We start from the raw sequence: 14365 nt of genomic DNA on the forward strand, positions 1-14365 counted from the left end.
CCCTTCTGCCTTTGGCTATGCTTTCGGAGCTCCCAAACCTCTAACTCTCGGAGGCCACAGGGCTCAGTCCTTGAGCTACTTATCTTTTCCATCTAAACTATCCCCTTAGTTCACTCATAACATCAATTTAAATACCGTCTATATAATGATAATCCTTGAGTCTGTATCTCCAGCACCACATCGTACTTAACCATATATATAACTCCCTATCTATCCAATCACCACCTGACATTCCTAAAGGGATGTCTGCAGGTCTCTCGAAGCTGCGACGCCCCACACTGAGCCCGCCCCTCCATTTGTTCTCGTAGTCTTCCTCATCTCAGGTCGCTGCAACCTCATTCTTCCAGCTTCAGCAAACACCTTGGTGTCATCCTTGACTACTCTTTCACAACCCACATGCAATCCTCACAAAATTCTATTGGTCTTTCTACAAAATTGCCTTTGCCTGCAGTTTGACAGTAGCCTCCTCACTGATCTCCCTAGTAGACAGGATGGGATCCTATTAAAATACAGCAGATCTTTACTCTGCTTAACACTGTCCAAAGGAAACCCAACTCCTTTGGGTCATACCCTGAAATCCTCACTACCGGGTCACCTGTAGGTGATCTGCCCAGTTGTCTCTCTGCCCCCATCTCCTAACATTCTCCTCTGCTTTCCCTCTGTCCACCACGCTGGCCTCCTTGCTGGCCCTCTCACCTGCCAGGGAGATTCCCCTCAGCACTTGGCGACTGCTGTGCCTCTGCCTGCAGCGCTCTGCGTTCACAGCTGTGTGGGCTGGCTCCCCTTCCTTGAGGTCTTTACTCTAAAGTCCTTCCCTGGCCACTCACACTACAATCTCCACACCCATACCCTGGCCCAACATTTCATATCCTCCTTCCCTGCCTTGCTTCCTTCTTACCACCACTACTATCTAATGTACTATGTGTGTATTTTTATTTATAAATTTGAGAGAGAGAAAGGAAGGGGGAGAGAGAGAGAGAGAGAAAAACACTGATTTGTTGGTCCACTTATTTATGCATTCACTGGTTGATACTTGTATGTGCCCTGACTGGGGATCAAACCCCCAACCTTGGCCTATCAGGACAACGCTCTAACCAAGCTACCTGGCCAGAGTCATTGTGTATATTTTACCTTATCTATCACTTCATGTTAGAATGTGTGGGCCAGAAGCTTGTCTGTTTTGTTTACTACTCTGTCTCCATTATCAAAAATAGTGTTCAGCATATATTAGGTGTTCAATTAATATTTGGTGAATAAAAAACCGAATGTCTCTATGATTTACCTTTTAAGATGGTCCCAAAAGTATAGTAGAATAACAATATTTAAACATTAATTTTGTATTTCTATCCAGCAAAACTCATTTCAAAGCATTTAGAAGAAATATGGTATAGCTCTAACAGCCCATACTAGGACACAGAAAGGAGTTCTGGTGTTCAATTTTTCCCACTTAAAGGATGCTGTGTCCAAGTTTCAGCTTCCTCATCTGTCAAACGGGAATCATAAAAGCCAGCACTGTCTCTGTAGCCTGGAGTTATCTTCCACCTCAATGAGTTATCAGAGCTTCTTTCTCAGCAGCACCCGGGCTACCCCTGCTTTTGATCAACGGTTCTTCTTCTAGGTTATAATTCTCATTGCACAAGTACAGAGCGAAGGGACTTAGCTTGATAGTGCAAAGGAGCTAGATTTGATTGCAGTTTCAGAATAAACCAACAGAGGGCACAGCTGCCTAAATCTGTAAGTTTACCTGAATCTGTTCATATTTGGAATGAAATCAAGCAATAGGACAGCCCTGACCCAGCCCCAGCTGGGTCAGAACACATCAGAGTAGGTGAAGCAGGGGGAGAACACTGCTGAGTGTGAGTTACAGGATCTTCTGGAAATACCATACAAAGACTAACAAACTGGGAAAAGACTTAGAATAAGAGACAAAGAGGAACTGCCAGACTCCCCCTGACTACAAGAGACCCTCCGCTTACCAGCAGCCCTTTCTCCCCTGCCCCACAGCAAGTGTTCTGGGGTTGGCTTGGCAGGTGACCTCTGTACTCTCATCTACTCTTAACCTACGCCAGTTCACTAACACCCTCTGTCCTAGCCGCCCTCTCCACCACCTGGCCCAGATGTCCAGGGCCCACCTTTCCGCTCTGCCCACTTTTCCAACTCGGCTAATCTGCTCACCCCTTGGATCAGTCCCGGGCCCACCTCCCACTTGCACACTACCAGCCAGGGGACAGCACACACATTCCCACAGCTTTTTTATTTTTAATTGATTTTAGAGAGAGAAAGAGAGAGAGAGAGATCAATTTGTTGTTCTATTTATTTATGCATTCATTGGTTGATTCCTGTATTTGCCCCAACAGGGGATTGAACCTGCAACATTGGTGTATGGGGATAGTGTTCTAACCAACTGAGCTACCCAGCCAGGGCCACATTCCTATAGCTTTAAATGCCAACAACATGCTGACAACTCCCAGCCTGGTCGTTATATACAATTGCCTACTTAATATCTGCATTTTAATATCTCAAGGGCTTATTAAAATTAACACAACCAAATCCAAACTCTTTTTTTTTCTGGCTGCTTCTCAGTATTTCTCTGTATTTATTTATTTATGTATGTATGTATTTATTTAGTGGCAGAGACAGAGAGAGTCAGAGAGAGGGACAGATAGGGACAGACAGACAGGAAGGGAGAGAGATGAGAAATTTCAAATCCCTGTTGTGGCTCCTTAGTTGTTCATTGATCGCTTTCTCATATGGGCCTTGACCGGGGGGGGGGGGGGGGGGGGGGCTACAGCAGACCGAGTGACCTCTTGCTTGAGTCAGTGACCTTGGGCTCAAGCTGGTGATCCTTGCTCAAACCAGATAAGCCCATGCTCAAGCTGGTGACCTCGGGGTCTCGAACCTGGGTGTTCCACATCCCAATCCAACGCTCTATCCACTATGCCACCGCCTGATCAGGCCAAATCCAAACTCTTGATTCAACAATCGAATACCTTCAATTCATTTTCCATGTTTTAGTAGATGTCATGTCCAGCAGACTTATTAGAAATCCATTAGGCATAACACTGAAAATGCTTGCTGGCTGGTGACTGTCCAACTGGAAAAGAAGTTAGGATGCTAAACATACAGGTGATACTCTCTTGAGTATCAACCTGATGTCTCCCTCTCTCACCTGCCGTATGTAATTCACGATGATGTCCTCTGCAGCATACCTCCAAAATACTTCTCAAATCTATTTACTTTTCATCTCTGTGGTCAACATCCGAATTCAATTCATCATCAGCTGCCTTTTAACTGGAATCCCCACTCACTGTCTTCCAATCTCTTTTCTGTACTGTCTCTTCAAATATAAAATGGATAATGCCACTCCCCTGCTTAAAGCCTTTCAGTGGTCTCTCTTTGTACTTGGAATAAAACCCACACTCCTTAATTATACACACAGAGGTTCTCCCCTTGCCTGCCTCTCTAATCCCATCTACCTCTTTCCTTCTCACCCCACATCCCACATCACTCATCCCTACAGCCCACAGTTTTCTCTGTCTGGAATCCACTCACATCCCCACACTTCTTCCTCCCAAACCAGCCAGCTTGGCATCAGCTTTCAAATCTCTTTTCTCATACAAGCTTTCTTTGGCTACCCATGTTTAAATTAGCTTCTCCTGTTTTCCTCTCCACAGCACTGTCAAAGTATTCCTCACACACTGTGATGTGTATTTGTGTAACATCTTTTCCACCCAATCAAAGAATTCATAAAGGCTTGCTTTTCAACATTAATGTTCCTGGCACATAATTACCTAATGAGTATTTGTGGTGTGAACAAACGAATCTAAAACCTTCCTAAGTTTTGCGCAAACAAGTGTGTTAGGTTTGCTCGCTTGCACTTTGCCTGATTGGTGCATGAGCACAGGACAGCACCATGTGTGTATAATCCATGTAAGGCTGCAGGTGCTTGCCCTCAGGGCGGAAGACTGTAGATTATGGATTGCTTGCCCCATTTGGGGAGGCCATTTTTGCTACTGTTTGCAGGGGCAGGGGTCCCCCCCCACCCCACACCTGTTTGCTTGTCAGCCCTGAGAGAGAGAATCTGTTTTCCCCGCCTGCTTGCTTGTCCACTGTTGTGAGACTCTAATAAACAGAATGGCCCACCCCTCCGGCCCCACAGTTCCTTTACCGTCTGCCTGAATCCAGTGTGAACCTGCATGGCCACGGCCACCAGCCTTACACTAAAGAATAGGGATTATGACACTCAATTTTCTGAATTTTCACAGAATATAACTGAGACTGATTGAGGTTACAAGGAGATTGGTTTCAGGTCCTTTTAAGAAGAATAAAACCCTAATAATTAAGGCAGTCACAAAATGGAATGGCAAATTAGCATCCCCACCAAAGCAAGCCCTCAAATAAAGACTAAAAATCTAGACCTGGCTGGGTACTCAGTTGGATAGATGCACCAAGGTTGCAGGTTTGATCCCTGGCCAGGGCACATACATGAATCAACCAATTAAGGATGCAAGAAATAAGTGGAACAACAAATCAATGTTTCTCCCTAAAATAAAATTAAAAAAAGACCCCCAAATCTATCATTTTGGGATGTGGTGAAGGGGATTCCTAGACTTGGTGGTAATTTGGACATGGACTCTCAGCTGACCAGGAAACAGATCATCCGTTATGGGGTTGAGGAAGAAAGTCAGGAAAACACGGTTTAATTCTAAGGTTCCTTCAAAAGCCGAGATCTGACGGCAATCTGCCACGCCTTTACGCCTTTATTCAATATGTAACAGCGCCACTCTAATCTGGGCACTCACTTCATGCTCAGCCCTCTTCTGAGTCCCAACGGAGCAGAGAGGTTAAGTCACTTTCCAACATCAGTTAAGGAGTGAAGGCTGAAATCATATCCATGCCATTTCACTCTAGAATTTTGGGTTCTTAATCATATGTAGTATGAGCCCAAACTGCCTGGTATGAGGGCACAAAGTTTACAGTCTAGAGATGGAGGAAGAGGGGCAGAAAGGTAGTCTAATATCAGATGCAAACAGAGCAGAAGATCATCCTGGCACATGCTTGGCAACAGGCAGGAAAACATCCCACTCCCCCGTATGAAGAGAGGGTTTGGCTGTGGGACATACCCACCCCACAGAAGTTCTAGGAGGAAAGTTTTTCAACTTTCAGAAAGAGAATATATAAGATCTACTGGAAAGTTCTGTCTGTTTTTGGAATAAAACAAAATACAAATTTTTCTTACTGTCAATAAACTTTATTTAATATAATTGCCATTATTATTAATGATATCTTGCCAGTGTGAGGGTAATTTGTATATCCCATTTTTGAAAAATGTTTTTAAAAATGTGAAAATTGAACCAGTGCTTGTTTGATATCTTCTTCATTTTTGAATTTATTTTTTTTTGTATTTTTCTGAAGCTGGAAACGGGGATAGACAGACAGACTCCCGCATGCGCCCGACCGGGATCCACCCGGCACGCCCATCAGGGGCGATGCTCTGCCCCTCCGGGGCGTCAATCTGCCGCAACCAGAGCCACTCTAGCACCTGGGGCAGAGGCCAAGGAGCCATCCCCAGCGCCCGGACCATCTTTGCTCCAATGGAGCCTTGGCTGCGGGAGGGGAAGAGAGAGACAGAGAGGAAGGGGGGTGGGGTGGAGAAGCAAATGGGCGCTTCTCCTATGTGCCCTGGCCGGAAATCGAACCCGGGTCCCCCGCATGCCAGGCCAACGCTCTACCGCTGAGCCAACCTGCCAGGGCCCATTTTTGAATTTTTTGCCCTTCAAAAAATTTTGTAAGGACAAAAACAAGTGATAGTCAAAGGGTGCTAAGTCCAGGGAATATGGTGGATGCAACAGACATGCTTCTGTAGCATTTCTTCTTTGTTGAAATTCGTAAAAATTACAGTGGCGTAAATGAACTTTATCAGTAGCCATGGGTACACTATCGCTTCACACATAAGACTAACGTGAATCAACTTTGTTTTAGTTAATTTGCTACATCAGTACATATACATTAAGTGATAAAAATAGAGAGGCACACATGCGCCAAATAAACATGTGCTTACGTGTTGAAACTTGTGATAGAAACGGACAGAACTTTCCGGTAGACCTTATACTTTGAAGATTCCATGAAATCAGACACATAATTTGTAAAACCAAAGTCATAGTTCTATTTGGATTAAAAAAAAACCTTTAAAATATCTAGCTAGAAAATATAAAAACACTTCTTCTTCATCATCTTGCAGAAAAAGTCACATCCCTCCACAACATGAAGGCCTTTAGCTCACCCCAGAACCCTGAAATAAAACAGGCCTCCCAGTCACTGATAATATTAAATCTTAGAGATCCACCTAGGATCTTAGGAGCTACCCAGGTCCATGCCTATATTGTAGGAGTGGAACCCAAGGGGCTGAGGGCCCAAAAAGGCTGTTCACTGACAGCGAGGTCTTTCACAGGAGATAACAGAAAAGCACAGACAGCCCCCAGCTGACTTTACAGCCCCACGAGAGAGGGGGTAATCTGGTCTCAGAAGGGCATGTATGTTTAGCTGACTACAAGTTCAAGGAGATGTGGTCTACGACTCTTTGCTTAGTTCTGCATCTAGAATGCTTGCTCTTGCCCCATCAACATCTGGAATTGAACAACATGGAGGTAAAGGCTAGGAGAGGTCTATTTGTGTGTTTTGAAGTACGGGAAGGCAAACAGGCTAATGAAAAGTTTACTTATTTTTTGAAAAAAAAGGGGGAAGGGGAACATCTTGGATTTCTGGGTACAAACTTTTGTGGTAGGTTCTGAGAATAAAGATGGGAACACAGGAAACACTGTTGCCTGCCCTCCAACAAACAAGCTTGCAGCTGATGTCATCTAGTGTTGGGAGGCAGATGTGAACTCTGGCTGTTCAAAGTGGAGAGGGGGAAGGACGGAATTCCTGGGTAGGGCAGGGGGGCTTTGAGGCCCTTAGATGATAGGTATTGGGTCTGTGCAACGTGAATATCTGGTTCAAGAGCTGTGGTGTCTGGAGTCCTTGGACATGGCTAAAGTCAGTTCCAACTCTTAAGATCAGCAGCCTTTGGTCCAGCTTTCTACAGATCAGAAACTCACTTTCCTCTCATCCCTCATCCCTGGGGACCTGGAGATGTGGCCAATGATATCCTCCTTGCTTCCCACCTACCCTGCAAAACCATTAACCGAGTTCCAAACCTTTTAAGTTTATGTTCCTCCTGTTGTTGCACATAGCACTACTACAGGCACCTTGGAAGTGGTTCTTTCAGGTAGATCACTAGATATGGACCTGCTGGGAGACGGGTGTGCATACTGAACTGAACAGATCTTCCTAAGCTGCCAAGTGGCTGTATCAGTTGAAACTTTCACCCAGCATTTCATGAAAGTGCTTTGTTTACTGACATCCTCTCTAAATTCGCTGTGGTCAAATATTTGATAAGTGCCTGACGAAGGAGAGGGAGGTCTTGCACCTGAAGGAAGAGGAGGAAATCCCTGAGGAGAGGGTGTCTTGTGAAATGAAAGAAGAAAAGAGGAAATCACTCCACTTGAGGAGAGGGAGACTTGTGGAATGAAAGATGGGAAGAAGCCTTCTCCTCTGAGCCCAAGGAGCATGCAGAGACCTTTGAATTAATGGAAGAGAAAGAACCAGTAGGCATGTTTCCCCTTCCCAGTGTAATTCCTCCTCACTCTACGTTTCCCCCGCCAAGAGGGCTTTTCCTTTAATATTCATGTCCATCCTAAGTTTTGTCTCCTCCTCAAACTGCTTTACTGCCGGAAGGTAGTTATTCTGATATTGTCTCGTGCCTTGGCTCCTTGTTACATTTGATAATTTAGGCTACAAGCAAAAGTCAATTCAATCAGAATTGGATGTTTTATTATAAAAGCATATATTTAATAAAACTTCTAATTGAGTAATAAAGCATAGGCCTTTACTGCATAAACCCTAGGACGAGTACCTTTCCTTAAAAACACGTTTGGGAAGGTGAAGGGATTAAGCAGAGAAAGAACCAGTTCATAGACACAGATAACAATGTGGTGACTATGGGGGGGGGGGCTGTGGAGGGAGAAGAGGGTGAAACGGGATAAATAGTGGTGGAAGGAGACTTGGCTGTGAATGTGTGGTGCCGTGTACAGATGATATGTTATGGAACGGTCCACCAAAACCTATTTGATTTTATTATCCAAGGTCATCCCAATAAATTCAGTTAAAAAACAGGTTTGGGGGACTATGTTTTGAAGAACTAAGTGTCACTCCAATACATCAAGGTTGTAGGTTTGATTCCCAGTGAGGGTACATACAAGAATCAACCAATGAATGCAAAGTATTTTCCAGGTAACTACAGCATTACAATACTTAAGCTCCTTGCTTAGAACTTTCCAGGCCTGCTCATCATGCAAAAAAAATATGATTAGCCCTTAGATTTGTTAGGACTCATGTCTCGCAGTACAAAATACAAACTCAGCACTCACACGCAGCCTGGATCCAGAGTGCAGATAAGCTGAAGAAAGACAGGAAGGCCCTCAAGTTAAGGTGATTCTTGAAGGAGTTGGCATCTTAAGGTGGGGGCACATTACAGAAGAACAATCAGAAAAGGCTTGTCTGGTTCCAGGCCTAGCACTTGGTTTAACCTAATGAACTAGAAAGCACACCTGCTTAAAGTTTTTACTTAAAATCCGTCACACTGATTCTAGTGACATCAAAATCTATTGATTTTAATGTGTCAGTTTTAGAAATATACTGGTCTGAAGTGTCAACATTTTTAAATTTTTTGATTTTTATTTATTTATTTTAGAGAGAAAGAAGGGGGGAGAGAGAGAAAGAAATATCAATCTATTTCTGCATGTGCCCTGACCGGGGGTCAAACCAGAAACCTTTGCATATTGGGACAATGCTCTAACCAACCCCCTATAGCCAAGACTCAAGATGTCTGAAGTCAAATAAGGGACAAATCGCCATCTAGTAACATACACCTCAAGTGTCACTTGAAAACCACTCCAACAAGGAATTTTAGGTCCTCTGACTTCAAGCCTATGTTATTATAATGCAAGTAGTAAAATACCACTTAATTTATGCTTGCCATTTGCAATCCCCTGTTTTCATTAAACATTACATCTCATTTAATCCTCACAGCAATCGTGGAAGAAAGGAGATATGATCCCTGTTTACAGGAAACTAAAGAGTTAAGTGACAGGCTTCGAAATGCACAGCTTCCTGACACTAACACCTGCTGTCCTACAGAGCCTCCACTAGGTCTTCAGTTCAACTTTTAAACCTTTAGCGCTTTGTTTTCTTCCTGGAGTTTATCACCCCTGTCCTGGCATCACTTAGCTTTTTATCCATCATGACCCCCACAAATCTTACTCCTGGCTAGAATATTAAAATCACCTGGGAAACAAAAAGATCCCGATGTCCATGCCTCATCCCAGACCAATTTCATCGCTGGGGCTGAGACCCAGGAACCAGTGATGAAATTAGTGATTTTACCGTGTAACCAAAGTTAAGAACTGCTCACAGCCTGACTAGGCAGTGGTGCAGAGAATAGAGCATCGACCTGGGATGCTGACGACCCAGGTTTGAAATCCCGAGGTCGCTGGCTTGAGTGTGGGATCATAGACATGACCCTATGGTTGCTGGCTTGAGCCCAAAGGTCACAGGCTTGAAGCCCAAGGTCACTGGCTTGAGCAAGGGGTCACTGGCTCACCTAGAGCCCCCTGGTCAAGGCATGCATGAGAAAGCAATCAGTGAACAATTAAGGTGCCACAAATATGAGTTGATGCTTCTCATTTCTCTCTCTTCTTGTCTATCTGTCCCCCTCTATCTCTGTCTCTTGCTAAAAAAAACAACAACAAAAAAGAACTACTCACAAACCATTCCCTTAATGATAAATACATGTGCTTTTAGATGCTTGTCTTTTAAATTACCAACCCAGTCCTTCCTTCTCCTCTAATGGAATTTTTCTGAACCCAACTGGTAACTGCTGATTTGTCCTCTGTAAGTCCATGCCCTCCAACTAGATCAGCATGGCTCAGAAACCTACTCAGTGCAGCCAGCATGTTCTAGACATCTGCTTTATGCTAGGCCTTGTGCTGAAGGCACAGACAGTCTCCACTTTGGACAAATTCATGGTCTTCAGGGGAACTGACACCCAGATGCTCCATGTTCTTGGTTAAAGAATTCCTAAACAAATGATTTCACAAGATTTAAAAAGAGGTTAAAAAAAAAGAGAGAAATGAGGGCACTGTGTGATGGGTATTCCAGGCATAGAAAAAAAATTGTGCAAATCTTTCCTCATCCCTGAATAATGCACTACTCCAGTGGGTCTCAGGCTGCTCTCTAAACAAGTGGCATCAGCAATTCCTGGGAGCTTATTATAAATGCAACTATTTATTTATTTATTTATTTGAGAGACAGGGAGGGAAGGATAGGGACAGACAGGAAGGGAGAGAGATGAGAAGCAAAAATTCTTCATTGCAGCACCTTAGTTGTATTTGGTTACTTTCTCATATGTGCTTTTATGGGGGGGGGGCTACAGCAGAGCGAGTGACCCCTTGCTCAAGTCAGTGACCCTGGCCTTCAAGTCAGCAACCTTTGGGCTCAAACCAGAGACTATAGGGTCATGTCTATGATCCCATGCTCAAGCCAGTAACCCCACACTCAAGCTGGTGAGCCTGTGCTCAAGCCAACAACCTCGGGGTCTTGAACCTGGGTCCTCAGCATTCCAGGCTGATGCTCTATCCACTTTGCCCCCACCTGGTCAGGCTAAATGTAAATTTTTTATTCCACCCCATTCCTATGGAATCAAAACTTCTAGTGGTGGGACCTTGCAATCACGTTTAACAAGCCATCAAGGTGATTCCAGAGCACTAACATTTGAAAAGCATTTCTCTCAAATAACAAAATCTTTGCTTTACTCACTCTTAGAAAATGACCATCCTAAAAAAAAGCCATCAGATTTGAACTCCTCTGCAAAATTTCTTTTTCACTGGTAACATCATGTCTATCTTTTCTTCTATGTCCTTTGCTCCCAACTACACCCTTGCTATGTATTGATTGGTTTTTAGAAAGTGAGAGGAAGGGAAGAAGGGTGGGAAGAGAGAGATAAGAAAGAAAGAGAGAGAGAGAGAGAGAGAAAGGGGAAACATCAATTTGTTGTTCCACTTATTTATGCATTCATTGGTTGATTCTTGTATGTGCCCAGATTGAGGATCAAACTCACAACCTTGGGGTATGGGGACAACGCTCCAATCACCTTAGCTACCTGGGCAACACTTTGCTACCAACTCTAAAAGAACTCAAAAGCCCTGCCTGGATAAGAGCATCTTAACGATCCTAAGGTTGCGGGTTTGATCCCTGGTGAGGGCACATACAGGAATCAACCAAAAAATGCATGAATGGCTGGAACAACAAATCAGTGTTTCTCTGCCTCCCTCTTCCTTTCTAAAATTAAAAAAAAAAAAAAAAAAAAAAAAAGAACTCAGTTAAAGATTGCCAGTGATTCATCTGCCAGCTATACTGACTTTTCTGCAGTTTTATTTACTCCTGCCTCATTGGTAAATGTGCTATTTTTGAAATTCTTTTTTCCCTTAGTGTCCAAGAACATATTTTTGACTCCTGGTTCTATTCTATTTTGTTTCTCCAGGTTATTTCTTTTTGTGAGCACATGATAAAATATTTAATAGTACAGTACATGATAAAAAATTCAACACTCTCATTTCCTAGAGATACACTGAATTTTTCTTTTATTTATTTAATTTTAAAGATTTTATTTATTCACTTTAGAGAGGAAAGAGCAAGAAAGAGACAGAGAAGTGAGAGAGAAGGGGGGAGGAGCGGGAAGAACCAACTCCCATATGTGCCTTGACCGGGCAAGCCCAGGGTTTTGAACCGGCGACTTCAGCATTCCAGGTCGATGCTTTATCCACTGCGCCACCACAGGCCAGGCTGCTGAACTTTTCTCTTTTAAATCCTAAAGGTCTAGCTAAGTAATATGCTGGTAAGTCAATTTTGAAATTTATCTTCTTTTTAAAAAATTATTGATTGATTGATTTTAGAGAGACAGAGAGAAGAAGGGAGAGAGAGAAGCACTCATTTGTTGTTTTACATAGTTGTGTGTTCATTGGCCACTTCCCATGTGTGCCCTGACTGTGAATCAAATCTACAACCTTAGTGTTTTGGACTTCACTCTAACCATTCGAGCTAACCGGCCAGGGCCAAAATTTATCATCATGATGTTGACTGACTCCCTCTTCCAAGAGATGGAAATTTAGCTTGCCAAACTTCCACTTAACTTTTATATCTTAAAGTTCTACTTGTTTTCTTTGTTTCTTTAAATATATCTCTATAGTTCTGACAATTTCTAGCAATGTCTCTGTTTTTATTTGAATTTTTTAAATCAAATTTATTCATGTATAATTAAAAAAATAAAAATGAGTCTTGGCTGGGTAACTCAGTTGGTTAGAGTGTCACCCCAGTATATCAAGGCTGCAGGTTCAATCCCCAGCCAGGGCACATACAAGAATCAACCAATGAGTGCATAAATAAGTGAAACAGTGTTTCTCTCTTTCTCAAACCAATAAATAAATAAAATTAAAAATGATTACATATTATTTAATGAATAGTCCCCTTCTTCCCTCCTCCCTAATTACTTAGCCCATATTTGCTTCTATATTTCTACAAAAAAATGCTTTTACTTCTATTTCTTGATTGTTTGGTTTTAAATATGATCTGATCATGTCCGATTAATAGAAGATAAAGATTAACCTCACTTATATTTTCCTTTCCTACAACACACCCCAGACTCCATGTTACTAATACTTCATGAGTTATGATACTTGGTTATATTGGTTTTATTATGACTTGGAATGTTATTTATACTGTGCCAACTACTAAACTATGATTACATTTCCTTTTTTTTTTTTTGGTATGTTTATTTTCCCCAAGGTTAATAATTATCTCATTTTGTTTACTTTTTAATATACTTATAACTAATTTAGCCCCAAATGTCCTAACTGATCCCAAATTTCCAATTCTGTTAAATATGAGATAGTCTGTCTGTTCCTCCTTTTCCTCTTTAACTCAGAAGCATCTCTCTTGGAACCCTCTTCTCTTCCTGCTCCAAGTTGGACAAGCTGTTCTCTAGGCCTGCTACACAGCTGTCTTGGCCTTCAATGTTCTCTAGTATTAAATCCATTGGTTTTCCTCTGTCACATGGTGTTCTTTTTTTTTGGAGTATATCCTAAATTAATTTCTCAGAAATACACTGCTAAAAAATAAAAGCCAGGAACCATTTGAATCTCTTGTTCTTTTGTAAGTAGCTAACTACTTTTCTCCTTGAAACTTTCAGAATGTATATAGGCATTATTCTTATTTATCCTGCTCGCTGATTAATAGACGTTGAGTTGAATTGATTTCATTTCTTTGTTCTTTTCCTGTCTTTCTTTTTGTAACTCCTATTTGTTGGATATTGGATCTCCTGTATAAATCTGGTGTTTTATTATTTTTCCTCTTTCGTTGAAAAAACATTTTTTTTAGGTTTTATTTATTGATTTTTGGAGAGGGGGAGAACAAGAAAGAAAGAGAGAAACAGAGGGAGAGAGGGGAGAAGCAGGTAACATCTACTTGTAGTAGTTGCTTCCTGTATGTGCCTTGACCGGGCAAACCCAGGGATTTGAAATGGCAACCTCAGTGTTCCAGGTCCACACTTTATCCGCTGTGCCACCACAGGTCAAGCTTCTCTTTCATTTTTAATTTAGGGCTTATAAGAGAAATCACTGTTTTCCAAATATCATTTTAATAAGTAGGAGAAATCTCTCTGTTCTACCCAGCAGTCAGGCCCTTTTACAGCAGGTTTTCGGTTTGTTTTGTGCTCTGGAAGGTGCCTTCAAAGGGCCTCCCAAACTACTTGTAGCTAGACCCTTAATCAATGCCCCTGGTTTAAGACTCTCTTCTGCTCTTCCTCCTTGCTGCTAACTCCAGGTCTTTGTTCTCTTTCCATTCACTGAACCAATATCTATGAAGTATAATGTGGCAGGCAGTGAGGACGTTGACATGAAAAAGCTGCAGATGGCTTAATTTATCCCCTCTGTTTCCCACACTGAAGTCCCCCCAATCATCAGCAGCACATGTCCTGTGCCTGCTGGACACCTCTACCTGGATTTCCCAAATAATAGTGTTCTCTTCTCTCCCAACATGCTCCTCCTAAATTCCCTAGACTAATCAATGCTACCTCAATCCACTCATTCTTCTATGCTCTAAATGTTTGCATAATCTCTTCTTGGACCCAGAACAAGCCTCATATGTTCCTTCAGTGATAAAAATCCCTGATATGCTCTTTATATCTTCTATAAATATCAAAAAAAGTTAAAAA

The 14365-nt window shown here is 42.4% G+C and overlaps 1 protein-coding gene across 10 annotated transcripts in view; it reads right to left on the reverse strand.

Moving 5' to 3' along the window:
- The window catches only part of PATJ (PATJ crumbs cell polarity complex component), a 418144-nt gene that overhangs the window by 11850 nt on the left and 391929 nt on the right, over positions 1 to 14365 (reverse strand). The window lies entirely within an intron of this gene.

Source organism: Saccopteryx bilineata, chromosome 3 (genome assembly GCF_036850765.1).
Source record: "Saccopteryx bilineata isolate mSacBil1 chromosome 3, mSacBil1_pri_phased_curated, whole genome shotgun sequence".
NCBI lineage: Eukaryota > Metazoa > Chordata > Mammalia > Chiroptera > Emballonuridae > Saccopteryx > Saccopteryx bilineata.